Source organism: Pleurodeles waltl, chromosome 8, assembly GCF_031143425.1.
Source record: "Pleurodeles waltl isolate 20211129_DDA chromosome 8, aPleWal1.hap1.20221129, whole genome shotgun sequence".
In the NCBI taxonomy this organism is placed as follows: Eukaryota; Metazoa; Chordata; class Amphibia; order Caudata; family Salamandridae; genus Pleurodeles; species Pleurodeles waltl.
The window spans coordinates 1,522,484,081-1,522,498,965 of NC_090447.1; the positions used below are offsets into that span (position 1 = coordinate 1,522,484,081).

The 14,885-nt window shown below is 39.5% G+C and overlaps 1 pseudogene; it reads left to right on the forward strand.

The window, feature by feature from the left end:
* Window positions 1-14,685, forward strand: part of LOC138248886 (zinc finger protein 585A pseudogene) — a 100,399-nt pseudogene extending 85,714 nt beyond the window's left edge.
* Window positions 14,686-14,885: the final 200 nt, after the last annotated feature.

The following is a 14,885-nucleotide window of genomic DNA, read 5'->3' on the forward strand; positions in this document are numbered from 1 at the left end:
CTCAATGGCAGCCCCCAGTAGAGCATGAGGGGTCACGTGGTGGGTCACGGTCCCTGCATTATTTCCTTATCACTCATTAGGCAGAGAGTAGTGCTAGTGAATTATTCTGTCCATATGGCTGCTGGTTCACTGCCTTTGTGAGGCTCTAAGGAGCTAGAGGCTTCGAGCCTGTTTCACAGTCAATTTCGTCAAGCTTTTGTGATCGGATTAAATGGAGGAGCTCTTTTACGAGGAGGGAGCTGGCACCTACTGCTTTACTACAATTTGCTAAAGCCTACTAAATAGATTTCATCATCTCCTTCACGGAGTTTAGTGGTGGTGAGTAGAAAAACAGAGTGCACGTAACCGATTGCCACCAGTCTCATTAGGCTCTCAGAGGTACATAGGGACAGAACTGCAAGCGCTAGAGTGACCTAAGTAGTGTTCATGTTGTTTCCAATGCTGCTTCAATGTAGGTTTCTAGGTGGTGTTTCACTGTGCCGTGGCAGAGAGGGGTAATTTCGGCATCGGTGCTGGGGTATTATTACAATGTGGACCAGTCTGTGCCACCATGAGCGTGCCATCCTGCATGGGTGCCATTTTAAAGAAGGCAATAAAGACAGAGTGCTGCAGTTTGGTATAAAAATGTCCTTGATAAAGCTTTTCCTAAAAAAGACGTTTGCCACTTGCCTTGGTGAATGGGAATGGGTTTAATGTCGGCCAGTGCGCAGCGCAGGTCGTCAGCCACGTTCGTGTTCACTGTCACAGCCGCGGGTTCACTCACGTCGCAGCCATTTCTCTGCAGCAGTGTAGGTCACCAGCGTTTTTAAAAGTGCTGGCCCGGAGCTGTTACGATCATTATTGTTTTAGCATCCTTCAGAGTTTCCCACTGCTCCGACATCAGCAATAAGCATTAGCGGGCATATTTGCGGCGAGAGACTTACTTTGCTTTTGTTGAGAGAATGCAGCAGAGCTCGAGCAGGTTACATCCGCTCGGCCAAGCTGGTTGACCACAGCCCCGGTATCTTTGTTTTTGGCATATCCACGCTGTAAGTAGGTCACAAGTATCACTGTTTGAGTTTTAAACTGTGCCTATGGGACCTTCGATCTGTTGCAAAAATATACACCGAAACATTCATCAAGGAGTTGGTTTGTTTGTACTCTCTGACCTGAATTCTTTGTTCCTCTTCAGTCTTCCCATTGCAAATCCCCGAAAAGTCAGTGTGCCTTTCAGTCACTGTTGCCAAACTGTGGAATTCTCTTCCTTTATATTTCTGATTAATGCCTGATAATCTTGTTTGTACAAAGCTTCTAAAACCTTGGCAATTTGTTCAATAAAACATTAACCCCTGGATGCAGCTTCCTCTCCCTTAGTACCAGAAAACTATAATTGGTATTGCTGTGCTCCTCAAATAACTGAATAAATAAATAAATGTCATAGAAGCATTCTTACTTATCCCAATACATGCTGTGGATATCACCATTTAATGATAGATGTCTTTATGTCAGTGTCAGTTCATGCTGTAATCATTGTATTGCACATCCAGGTTTTTGTATTTATCCATGTTGTCAGCAGAGTCATGTTAACCAATTTTACCTATGTTTCTTCATGTGTGTTTGGTAATTGGATTACAGATATCTCAGTGTCCATTATAATTTTTGTTGTGAACATTGGTAGTGGCTGATCAACAGTGTGCTCTGGACCTCATTACAAGGTTGCAAATGTTTTTGTTCATATATGAATAAAATACTGTGGTCACTAGATTATGTTTATATTATTTCTAAGTTAACGCGCTGTGATTATCACTTACAGTTGCGTTCCTGGCTGTTGTTACTTCATTTCCATATAGCAAAACAAACAAATTGATTGGTTTTTTTAATGCTGATATTTGTATTTTTTGGCTTATAAAATGCTAATGCTTTTTTTTTTTTTTTTTGTCCCGTAAGTGAATGAAATTCAGAATACAAGCAATGGTCAAAGGAATATCGCTCACACCAAGAATTGCAATTCAATTTTTGAGACATTAACCCTCTGTAAAGTACGAAACAGTTGTCGGAAACTTTACTCCACTAAAGAAGCTCTACAATTGTTACTGATGTGCGCTGTTTGCACAAACCACTTTTTTTCTGTGCAGAATTGATAGCAGACACCAATGGAATGATGTGTGTCTGATGAATGTGACATATTACATCACAACAAAGGAGTAAGGAATATCCCATGAATATGACAACATATTAACAGTCCAAGGAACTCTAATGAAGTGACCTACAAAGGAGAAAGGCCACACAAATGTTTAGAATGCAATAAATCTTCCCAGGCTAAAGTAACCAGGATAACAACAGAAAATGTATACATTGGACACTAGCCACAGAACAATCTACTTATTGCTGTCTTCTGCATAAAAGCCAACTCTAACAATACATCAGAATATCCCCTCAGTAGAGGCTAGCACAGAGCGTTGCCATGTAAATAAACTCTGAATATGAGAAGAGTACAGGATATGAGAAATGGCTTTCTTATAATAAATCACATGTGCCATAAAGAAAAGAGATCATAACTGAGCACTAAATGTGCTTTAAAAATGCCAACTGATGCTGTAATATTGACTTTATACTGATGACAAAGGAAATAGGAGACAGCTAGAATAGAGAAGTGATACCTCCAAGCTATTAACTTAGCTGAGCACCTATACACATTGGGACTATCAGTAGAAAGGATATACCTAATTTGTGAAGGCAAAGACACTTGTGCACTTCAGTTAAGTGCACAACTTTGCAGTTATAATACTAGTGCTCAGAATTTACAATGTAGAGAAGTTATTTTTCATTTATATGTGTAAGTAAAATTTAGCTAACATGAAATTACTAAGCTGGACAGACACAGGAGAAGCTACATGCGTTTACTCAGTATCTCTGCAATTTTTTTACAAGAATGTAATTATTTAAACATAGTGTATGCATAATGGAGGATGTGCACAAATGCCCTAAATGTGACAGATTTCTATATAAATACACATATGGAAAAAAATCAAGGACATCTATACATATTAAGACACAACAAATCTACAATGTTTACCAAGCCTTTTATTAGAAAAAGCCATTTGATGGTAGGCAAACAAAACCATACGGAAGAAGAAACATTTCAATGCCTCAAATGTAAAGGTTTTATCACAAATGGTTTGCTCATTGGACAAAAGTCTGGCTATGCTGAACCAAGACCATATACATGCACTGGGTATGACCAGACGTTCATTACAAAGGGACCGCTGATTATACATCAACAAACTCCTACTGGTAAGAAACCATGTGAATGTTCTGAATGTGACAAGACTTTCAATCAAAAGGGTGACCTAGTACTACATCACAGAAATCACACAAGAGAGAAACCCTACAAATGTTCTGAGTGTGACAAGACTTTCAAGGAAAAGAGACATTTATCATCACATGAGAAAATTCACACTAGGGAAAAACCATATAGTTGTTCTGAATGTAATAAGCCTTTCTGTGATAAAGCAAATCTGATGAGACATCAGAGAACACACACTGGCGAGAAACCCTACAAATGTTCTGAGTGTGACAAGTGTTTCATTGGAAAGGGCCAACTAATAATACATCAAAGAAAGCACACCTGCGAGAAACCATACAAATGTTCTGAATGTGACAAGACTTTCAAGGAAAAGTGTAATTTATCATCACATGAGAGAATTCACACTGGGGAAAAACCATATACATGTTCTGAATGTAATAAGACTTTCCGTCGAAAAACACATCTGATAACACATCAGAGATCACACACAGGCGAGAAACCGTACAAATGTTCTGAATGCGACAAGTGTTTTATTGAAAAGAGCCAGCTGATAATACATCAAAGAAATCACACCGGCGAGACACCATATAAATGTTCTGAATGTCAAAAAGCTTTTAAAAGAAGAGGTGATTTATCCATACACCAGAGAACTCACACCGGTGAGAAACCATATAAATGTTCTGAATGTGACAAGACTTTCATTCGAAAGGGTGTTTTATCATTACATGAGAGAATACACACTGGGGAAAAACCATACAAATGTTCTGAATGTCAAAAAGCTTTTAACTTAAGAGGTAATTTATCCATACACCAGAGAACTCACACCGGTGACAGACCATATAAATGTTCTGAATGTGACAAGACTTTCAATCGAAAGAGTGATTTATCATCACATGAGAGCATTCACACTGTGGAAAAACCATATACATGTTCTGAATGTAATAAGGCTTTCTGTCGAAAGGCACTTCTGAGAAGACATCAGAGATCACACACTGGCGAGAAACCATATAAATGTTTTCAGTGTGATAAGTGTTTCATCAGAAAGGGCCAACTAATAATACATCAAAGAAAGCACACCGGCGAGAAACCATACAAATGTTCTGAATGTGACAAGACTTTCAAGGAAAAGTGTAATTTATCATCACATGAGAGAATTCACACTGGGGAAAAACCATATACATGTTCTGAATGTAATAAGGCTTTCCGTCGAAAAGCACATCTGATAACACATCAGAGATCACACACAGGCGAGAAAACGTACAAATGTTCTGAATGCGACAAGTGTTTTATTGAAAAGAGCCAGCTGATAATACATCAAAGAAATCACACCGGCGAGACACCATATAAATGTTCTGAATGTCAAAAAGCTTTTAAAAGAAGAGGTGATTTATCCATACACCAGAGAACTCACACCGGTGAGAAACCATATAAATGTTCTGAATGTGACAAGACTTTCATTCGAAAGGATGTTTTATCATTACATGAGAGAATACACACTGGGGAAAAACCATACAAATGTTCTGAATGTCAAAAAGCTTTTAACATAAGAGGTAATTTATCCATACACCAGAGAACTCACACCGGTGACAGACCATATAAATGTTCTGAATGTGACAAGACTTTCAATCGAAAGAGTGAGTTATCATCACATGAGAGCATTCACACTGTGGAAAAACCATATACATGTTCTGAATGTAATAAGGCTTTCTGTCGAAAGGCACTTCTGAGAAGACATCAGAGATCACACACTGGCGAGAAACCATATAAATGTTTTCAGTGTGATAAGTGTTTCATCAGAAAGGGCCAACTAATAATACATCAAAGAAAGCACACCGGCGAGAAACCATACAAATGTTCTGAATGTGACAAGACTTTCAAGGAAAAGTGTAATTTATCATCACATGAGAGAATTCACACTGGGGAAAAACCATATACATGTTCTGAATGTAATAAGGCTTTCCGTCAAAAAGCACATCTGATGAGACATCAGTGGGGACACACTGGCGAGAAACCTTATAAATGTTCTGAGTGTGACAAGACTTTCAAGCAAAAGGGTGATTTATCATCACATGAGAGAATTCACACTGGGGAGAAACCACATGAATGTTCTGAGTGTGAAAAGTGTTTCATCACAAAGAGCCAGCTAATAATACATTAGAGAAATCACACCGGCAAGAAACCATACAAATGTTCTGAATGTCAAAAAGCTTTTAACAGAAGAGAGGATCTATCCAGTCACCAGAGAACTCACACCGGTGACAGACAATATAAATGTTCTGAATGTGACAAGACTTTCAAGCGAAAGAGTGAGTTATCATCACATGAGAGAATTCACACTGGGGAAAAACCATATAGATGTTCTGAATGTAATAAGGCTTTCTGTCAAAAAACAAATCTGATGACGCATCAGTGGACACACACTGGCGACAAACCGTACAAATGTTCTAAGTGTGACAAGTGTTTCACTGGAAAGGGCCAACTAATAATACATCAAAGAAATCACACTGGTAAGAAACCATATAAATGTTCTGAATGTGACAAGACTTTCAAGCAAAAGAGTGAGTTATCATCACATGAGAGAATACACACTGGGGAAAAACCATATAGATGTTCTGAATGTAATAAGGCCTTCCATCCAAAAGCAAATCTGATAACACATCAGAGATCACACACTGGCGAGAAACCATATAAATGTTCTGAATGTAATAAGGCTTTCCGGCAAAAAACAAATCTGATGAGACATCAGCGGACACACACTGGCGAGAAACCGTTCAAATGTTCTGAGTGTGACAAGTGTTTCACTGGAAAGGGCCAACTAATAATACATCAAAGGAATCACACCGGTGAGACACCCTATAAATGTTCGGAATGTCAAAAAGCTTTTAAGCGAATAAGTGGACTATCCAGTCACCAGAGAACTCACACCGGTGAGAAACCATATAAATGTTCTGAATGTGAGAAGGCTTTCAGTACAAAGGCACATCTGATAGTACATCAGAGAGTTCACAGTTGTGAGAAACCATATAAATGTTCTGAATGTTCTAAAGCTTTCAGACAAAAAGGTAATCTGTTGCATCACCTGAGAAGCCACACACCTTGAGTACATGTGAGGATCCAGTAACAAATGAGAGAATTTTCAACAGAGAAATCCTGTACGTTTGCTTAATGTGACAACACTTTCAAGGAAAAGGATCATGTGTCACTCCATCTGAGAAGAGATAAAGGAAAGAAATCATAGGAGTGTACTAAGGGCCTGATTACGAGTTGCTGCGTTATTTATCTCCCCTTACAAATAATTATACCACAGGGTACGTTATTTAGCAAGTGTAATAAATAACACCTTTACAAGTTTATGGGGAATACCATGCGGGCGGATTTTGGTGTTTAACCACCAAAATCTGCATTATATCGTAAATACAGTACATTTCCCCATGTTAAGTTTCGGTAGGTTTGACCTACTGAAATTTAACAAAGGTTGAGTTATTCAATGCATCCGCTAAATATCGGATGCATTAAATACTTTCAAACTTGTAATTCGGACTAATGCGTAAACAGGGGTTTGCATTACAAGCAACTTGTAATCTGGCCCTTCATGTGAAATACCTTTCACTACATAGGGTGATCATATGACAGTCACCATAGACTGAAATCATGTAAATATTCTGAAGGTCGCAAAATATTTTTTTATAAAGATGTCACTAATAATACACAAGAGAACTCATACTAGTGTGCAACCGCATGCATGTTCTGAATGTGCCAAGACCTTCAAGTAAAAAAGTCCTCTGTTATGGCATTAGACAGTCCCTACTAGGGAAATCAGAAAATCCTCTAAATATTTTGCATTTTAACAAGAATTCAGTTGAAAAAATATACCTGATGCAGAGTAGATGGAGGCTTGGGCATTGAGGAACAGTGCAAGGCTACATGAAACTATCCTTCATCTACAGAGGTACTTGCAACAGCAGTGACTTAAATGTTCAGAATACTGTACAGCACGGGGAGATAAAACTAATTGCTGATTTCATCATTGCATGTGGCCATCCAAGTTACATTTCAAAACTGTTACAGAAGACACCGAGTACATGAATCCGGAATACACGCAGAAAAGCTGAATAACCATTTAAGCAACAGAGCAAGCAGAAGGAAACTAGACAATTGGGTGGAACTTAACATATAGTTAAAAGTACGAGTTAGTGCAGAAACCTCATACTGGTTAAAGTAGAGGCATAAACAGTTATATGTGGTCATAAAAAGACAAAATGAAACCCAGAAATCCTGGGTTACTCATAACATACCATACAAAGTTCTGCCCATTACCAGTAAAGGATGAGCGTCTCATCTAACCTTGTTCGCTATCTGGGAGTGATTGTTGACAACAAACTGAGGCCTGCAAAAACATCTACACATGCTGCCTTCTCATGCTAAAACACTGATTGTGCACAGAGTGATCTTGAGTAGGTTTCACTATTGCAATTATCTCCTCTTAGGTGCCCCAGACTTCCTAATAAGCGGATTATATGGTGTTCAAGCCGTGGCGGCCAAACTGGCTTTAAACCGGCCCGGATGCCTTGAAAGAACTGCATTGGCTACCAGTCAAACAGAGGATATTCTTTAAGTCCTTATGTATTGTTTTTAAAACTCTTCAAGGTACTGGACCTATTCCATTGCAAAACCGGTTTAAAAAATACTCACCTAGGAGATATCTTAGATCCTCCTAATCCAACCTTAGTTGCATAACGAATTTCAAGAAAAACAGACAGTAAGGACGGCATTTTCAGTGAAAGCAGCCCAACTATAGAATCAGTTTCCTGCCGCCCTCAGACTCTCAACGAACCATTTACGCTTCAGGGAAGCCTTGAAAACCTGGCTATTTCCTCAGTAATTTCCTGTGCCCTTTCTTGGACAGTCGGTGCAGCCGGACTTTCCCCCTGGTATTTAGGGCTCCCAGTGCTATTATACTTTTTGGGTGATACGTGTGCTTTATAAATACATATAATAATTTAGTTAACATTCTACTACATGATTTACGAAATGTGTAGAGAAAAACTGAACAACCCGAAAGATGCAGAATCTGCAGTACCGGAAGGATACAGCAGATGGTGGCCACTTTACCAGATTCCATTATCGCCCCATATACTAGATTACAGTATGGCCGAAACACTGGGATCACAAGCTAAAGGAAATTACAATTATTTCTAAACTGCTGATTTGCCACCACATTCTGCAGTCGAGCAAAATCAAATATATAACATAAAATACACCTCTGTATTTTAAGAATGCTTGAAATTGAGCTTTTCACTTCAAGGTGCTATATGCATATTTGTGAGCATAAATCAATTTTGGAGGCATTATTAGATTAACAGAAACTTTTAATTGGATCTGAAAACAAGTCAATTTCTTTGCAGTCTCTCGTTTGCATGGCCACTTCATGGCCGTAGGCACACAGTGAGCAAAGATAGCTGGGACAAAGAAATCTGAGACAATGGGACAGATCAGTTCCTGGAAATGTTTTTAAAATGAGTGATTCCTTCCATTCACCCCTCCTGAGTGTGCTTGTTGCTGTTTATTGCACCACTCCATTTTGACAATAGTTTCACTCAAGATCTGTCATTTACAAAATTGCAAAAAGACCAGCTCTCCCCTAAATATTTGTTTGTGTTGCCTTTAGATGTAGTAAGTGTAATAAAATCGAAGAGCCCATCTCAAGGAGCGTGGGGAGTTGTCAGTAATACTTAAAGCAGCCTCAGATGCATAACAAGATCCTTGTCCTGATATAGTTTAGACTTAGTACATGCCTTCACCTTGGAAGCGGAGTGTAGGTCCTAGTTTAAAGAGAAGAGGCTAAAAAAATACTGAAAACTACAGATTTGTTGCATGGTTATTTACTGGGTAGGTAGGAGGATGTGATAATGATATTATGATCAGATGCAACTGAGGCACGTGAAGGAACATTGTGTTCTGCTGCTTTATAAACATGCATTTCAGTTGCCCCTGACAAGAGCATGGGCAACAATAGTTTTGCAACAGAATAAAATGTTATTATACACCAGACATTTGTATTGAGAACACATTGGGAAACTTAAAAGAGAATACACATTCAAACAAGATTCAAGTAGGATTATATTTTGGTGTTCCTGCTTTCTGATCTAGATTTGGCAAAATTTCTAAAGTTGTTACAAAAAGGATGAATCTTTCCTCAAACAGTGGCTAATCCCGCTGTGTCATTATTGAACAGAACTGAGCACCATTTATTTTAAAATCATTTTAGACTTATTTATATTTGGATTTCCTCCAGCTTCCCTAGTGACAGAATCAACCATGAAGGGAGGATTTTCTCACAGCTGCCATACACCATTGTCAGCCTCCATTTTTGAGTGAAACTAATCATTTACACCCCTCCTTTCTTCTGATGAGCTCATTGATATCTGTGTGTTTCAGCTGCCAGCGAGGGCCTCCCCTCACACTAGCCCCTGGAGCTCTAGCACACTCACCACACAGTCCTGAAGATCTCAACAGGCAGATGTCTCATGCTGGGGACACAAACAGCTCTCCTGCTCTATGTGTAGCTGGGTCCAGCAGAGGATCTCAAGAAGCTTGCAGATGGGTCCATTGCTCCGGAGCACACCTCTCAAACCACGGGAATGGAATTATCCAGGTCAACCAGCAGCCTTTGCCATACACGTTCATTCTTTGCCTTATAAAGGGGAAAGTTTTATTCATTGATAAAGGGTCTGCAAAATGACCATCGTGACACTGAAAAAAACAGAAACGTGCATAGCAAATGCTCCCTTTTATTTCCACCTCCCAAATGACTACGGTAAGATGTTTAAAAACTGCTTTGAGTAGGTTGGAAAGCAAAACGCCTTTAATCTGAGTAGATGGACTCATCTCAGACTTATAATGACTTTACAAGTACTTGGGTAAGTAGGAAGGTGAGTTCATTGCATTTTTGCATACAAGGGGTAAATGAACACTGCTAAAGGGACTGTATGTCTGATGAAAACCTGCTTGATGAGTTCCCATTTAACAGTCCCTTTTTAAAGCACCCTGTCCATGAAAAATACAGTTAACATGTAATTTTCTTTTTCCACAAAACTGTATTATTAAAACACCATCATGATGAATACCTTTGTTCCCATAGATCAGTGAGCAGGAATGCATGGAGGAGGCTTACCTGTCAAGCGCACTCTGCTTTTAAGTGTTTGAAGAGGCTCTTCTCACACAAAGCACACAAAGGTCAGCACTTAACAAGGAGGACTGTAGGATTCATGATCCACATGTACAACAAGGTTGTATCAGTAAGTTTATTAAACTGTCTACAAGTACAGGTACGAAGTTCCACATATACAAAAAAAACCTAAAAGGAGCTAGAGTTTAATACAGATTAGCCCTTCTCTTAATCCACCTGATGGAATACTCACACACTTAGAACACCCAGCAGCGCACAATCCATCTCCCAATTAGCCTATTCAAGCATGCCCGATTCACACAGCAATCCTTTACACCGCGATTCAGCTCAGACGTGAATACATTTGACACACCTACGTAAGTGTAATATTTCAACAAGCATCACACATGAATTCTTAAATGGTAATTTTCCATGATAAAGCAGGATTTTATATAGCTTTACAGCCCTCCAAAGCGGGCTATACCGGCCATTAAAGGCCACCTCCAGCTTGGCTCGGGCCTTTAACAATAGAGCGCGCCTTTAATTGCAGGTATAGCCCAGATACAGCAAGCTATAAAGCTATTCGAACATTCCGCCCCATCAGGGCAGAATGTTCTAATTTGTAAAACAAAGCCGTCACGGAGCCCAGTGGGATTGATATCCCTGGGGATCCGTGAGACCTTTGTTCACAGCTGTTGCTGTGAGCTGCAAACAATGGAATGTTGTGTCCCCGGGGCTCATACCAGCCATTAGAAGCCAGGAGCACTCCATTGTGTCCATTAGAGTGCTTAACATTCCAATGTTCCAATGTTGCTTTTTTTATTACAGTATTCTCCAAAATTAGGGTCCACTATTTATTTTATATAGTTACATTTTCGACACTTGGTATTTCATGAAACAAAAATCTAGTAACTGAGCAAATATGCAAATCATTTACTCTCTAAGATGTCTTGATGGTGTTCAACAAAGTAAAGGGTGCATATTATCTAAATAATGTTTATAGGATGCGCATAATCATCGTGTGTCCTTCCATATGTACTGCAGGTTAGGTTAGTAAGCTCTATTTTGGTTTGTTCACTCAAAGATGATGTGCACAAGAAAGGACGCATATAAAGAGTTTTTTCTGAATGTATAGACTTCTGCACAAAAAAGAGGATCTGAAATTGGATAGATCATACAAGTATTAGTGTGTCTTGTGTTTGAGCACTGCTACAGGTCACAGTTTGTATAGTTCACCAATCTTAGTTTGATTCACCCAAGTGATGTGCTTGGATAAAGGATGCGTACATGAAGAGGATGAACCATGTTGTTTTAAGGCTTTAAAAAAGATTTTGGGCTTTCAGATTTTCTCTGAGGAGATGGCAAGGCTTGGCCAGGAAATGGCTTGTTTGAAAGCTGACTTCTCTGATACCTCAAACAAACTTTACAGCATTGGTGGTTTAATGTTCCTCACAAAAGTTTTTTCTTGGCAGCCATATTGCGCAGCATGTCAAATTCTTCATAGGAACATGAAGGGAATTCTGGATGCTGAACAGTATCTGTACATGCACATGCCAATTACATAATAATGTGTCACGTCATCAGATGCTTTTCTGATGGGGAGAGTGCTACTGTGTACCATAATAGTGGCTTCATATACTATTCTGCCTTTTAATGGCATAGAAGAGGTGTGCATTTGCGTCTCTTCGGTTGATGCGTTGCCTTGATCTTTTTCTAATGCAGCATTGATTGGAGGAAGTCAAGCATTTTATTCCACACACTGCTCTTTATTCGATGTAATGCTGATCAGTTGATATCAATCTTGAAACCTGTTTCTAGGCTTTTAGGTTCTGTATTATTGTGGCTCATTGCAACTGGTATAATTCCTTTAGTCGTTCCATTAGGTTTAAAAAGCTTTTTCTTCTGTCAATTAAGTTATGTAATCCCGAATGTTTGTGCTTAATTTTTCATCTACATCAATTAAACTTATTGTTCTGTATGAGCTTGGTTCTGAGATCTCGCCTTTTTTTTTTAGAGGTATGACCAAGGTTGTTTGCCACATCTCTGGAAGGCATACTGTACTTTATTAGGTGTAAACTGGCCTGCCAGGATGATTGAATGTGGGTCCTCAGGTCTTTGATGTTCAGTGTCTGTACTATGGCCATGGCTATCATTGTAGAGATATGTTTGACAATATGCTGCCCATTTTTAAGCTGCTATAGTTGAGCTCATATTATTTTCCTCAATCCCTGTCCATTTGCAACCAGTAACCAGAGTGACCCAGCATTGCTTACAACTGCTTCCTCAATAAAGAGATACCATTGCTGCTTGTCACATTGATTTTTTATTAGTTTGAATTAGCTTTTTGTACCCTGTTGTAATGTTTTTGATGGTTGTAATATAATTTTGCCTTAAGGTATGATGGAGCTCCGATGTCGTTTTTTTTTTTTAGCCTTGTCATCATCATCAATCAGTGTTGATTTTCTGTTTTTCCTTATTAAGATTGTTGGCGGAAATTTGACGTGATAGCCATGGCACAACTTTTCCTATAGGTTCCTCCTAGGTTCTAATAAAATGTGCCAGATCTGAAGAGGTGTTTTACTCCGCACAAACGCCTCCACTGTTGCTTGATCGATTTGAAGATATTGAGACATGAAGAATGACATGCTCTATGTGAACCATTCCATAACATATCCTCGTTTTCATTCACAAGTTCCAATTCTGCATTGGGATATGGTACACAAGCTATGTGTTTTATGTCAAGCAGAAAATTCAAACTTAGCAGAGTATGATCACTCTGTAGGCTCCATGGTATTACTATTACCGCCAGGTGTTTGAGTTGGTATAGTTGTACAAAAATGATTACAAATTGAGCTATTGTCGAGTTGAAAGTTGGTGTTGATGATGAGTTTTCCGAAATGGTGCTCAGGGTTGATGTTAATTTGTTTTTAAGGAAGAACTCTTCCAGGCTAGCATTCTCTTTGTTTTTCTAGGAAAGTCTTAGGGGATGATTGGGACGGGAATGTCCCTTGCAGGGTGTACAGATGTGTCCCATTCCCTATGTCCCCAAGTGATATTATTTGCAATCTGGTTTTTTATTTAGCAGTGGTTTCACTCTCATTTAGAGTGTGCAGAGGACTACACCTACCCCTTGACATGAAAAATGTCCTGGACCTGTCCTGTGACCTGGATGGGTGCTCCCTCTAAGCATCTCATAATTTCACTGGCAGTGGACTAGTGTCATTTGTCTAGACTATAGAGCTGGGGTGGCAGTTTTGCTATTCAGTGGTTGTGACCTAACCTCTTTATCTGTGTCACTGGAGTAGAGGCCTACTGGTGCATTTGTGTAAAGTACAGATTTAAGCATTAACATACCAAGTGTATGTTGTGCATGTTTGTAAGTGTGGCCTATTCAGGACATGTATTTAATTTCTGAGTAAACCCCAGTAATATAGGTGTGTGGGATCCTGGGATCCACTATGAATGCCCCTGGCCTTGCCTTGTGCACACGATGAAAGTGAGTTTGCTTTCCAAGACATTGAACATATATTGCTGACATCCCTGAAGCTGAGGGGAGGATACCTAGATGCTGGAGTAGCAAGCGAGGACACAGGTTTTTTTGTTTTTTATTCTTCTTCACTGGGAGGACCTGCTGATTAGTCTTCTTGTAGCACTGTCATTTGGTAGATGGTGGAGATGAAGAATGGGACTGCAGACTCTGTTGTTCTAGGTGAAAAGGGCCCCTTATGTGAGGCCAGCCTTTTTCCTTTCCCTGGATCACTTTTCACTGAGACTGATAACATCCGGGCACAGAAAGCTCATTCGTCTTTATACCTCTATTATGAGTGTTCCATGCTGGGGACTACTTTCCTGTGAAGAGCATCACTCTATGCTAAGGCTGTGTCAGGGTTAGAACCACACCAAATGGTTTCTTGAAGTGCAGACAGTGGAACCACATACTCTATCTGCTTTGACTGTATAAACGTGGGAGCCACTGACCCACTTGTTGCTCCAGTACCAGGTTCTCTATGATCAAGGAAGGGGGTGGTCTACAGAGATCTCAAAGAACTGTTGTGCAACCAGAGCTCTCATCATGTCACCGCATTAAAAGAATCAGCCAGACGTCACCATCACAGGACACCATCATTTAAATCAATAGAAACTGTACTTTTAATAATAAGCATTCATTATAATGGTAAACGTAATCTCTTCAATGACCATATTTTCAATAAAGCATTCTCATTGACAACCACATTTGAGTCTGAGTCATTATTCACATTCTGCAGAGCACAAAATGCAATTGCAGGGCCAACTTCAAGGGGTCCCTGCACTTTCAAGCTCAAGCATACAGCTCTGACTCATAGCACTTTAGATCCAAATTAAACCTCTCCCAGGTTCATGCCTTTAGCTCCTTGGGTGACTTATGGCAAGTTTTTGTAAACATCTCCTGGG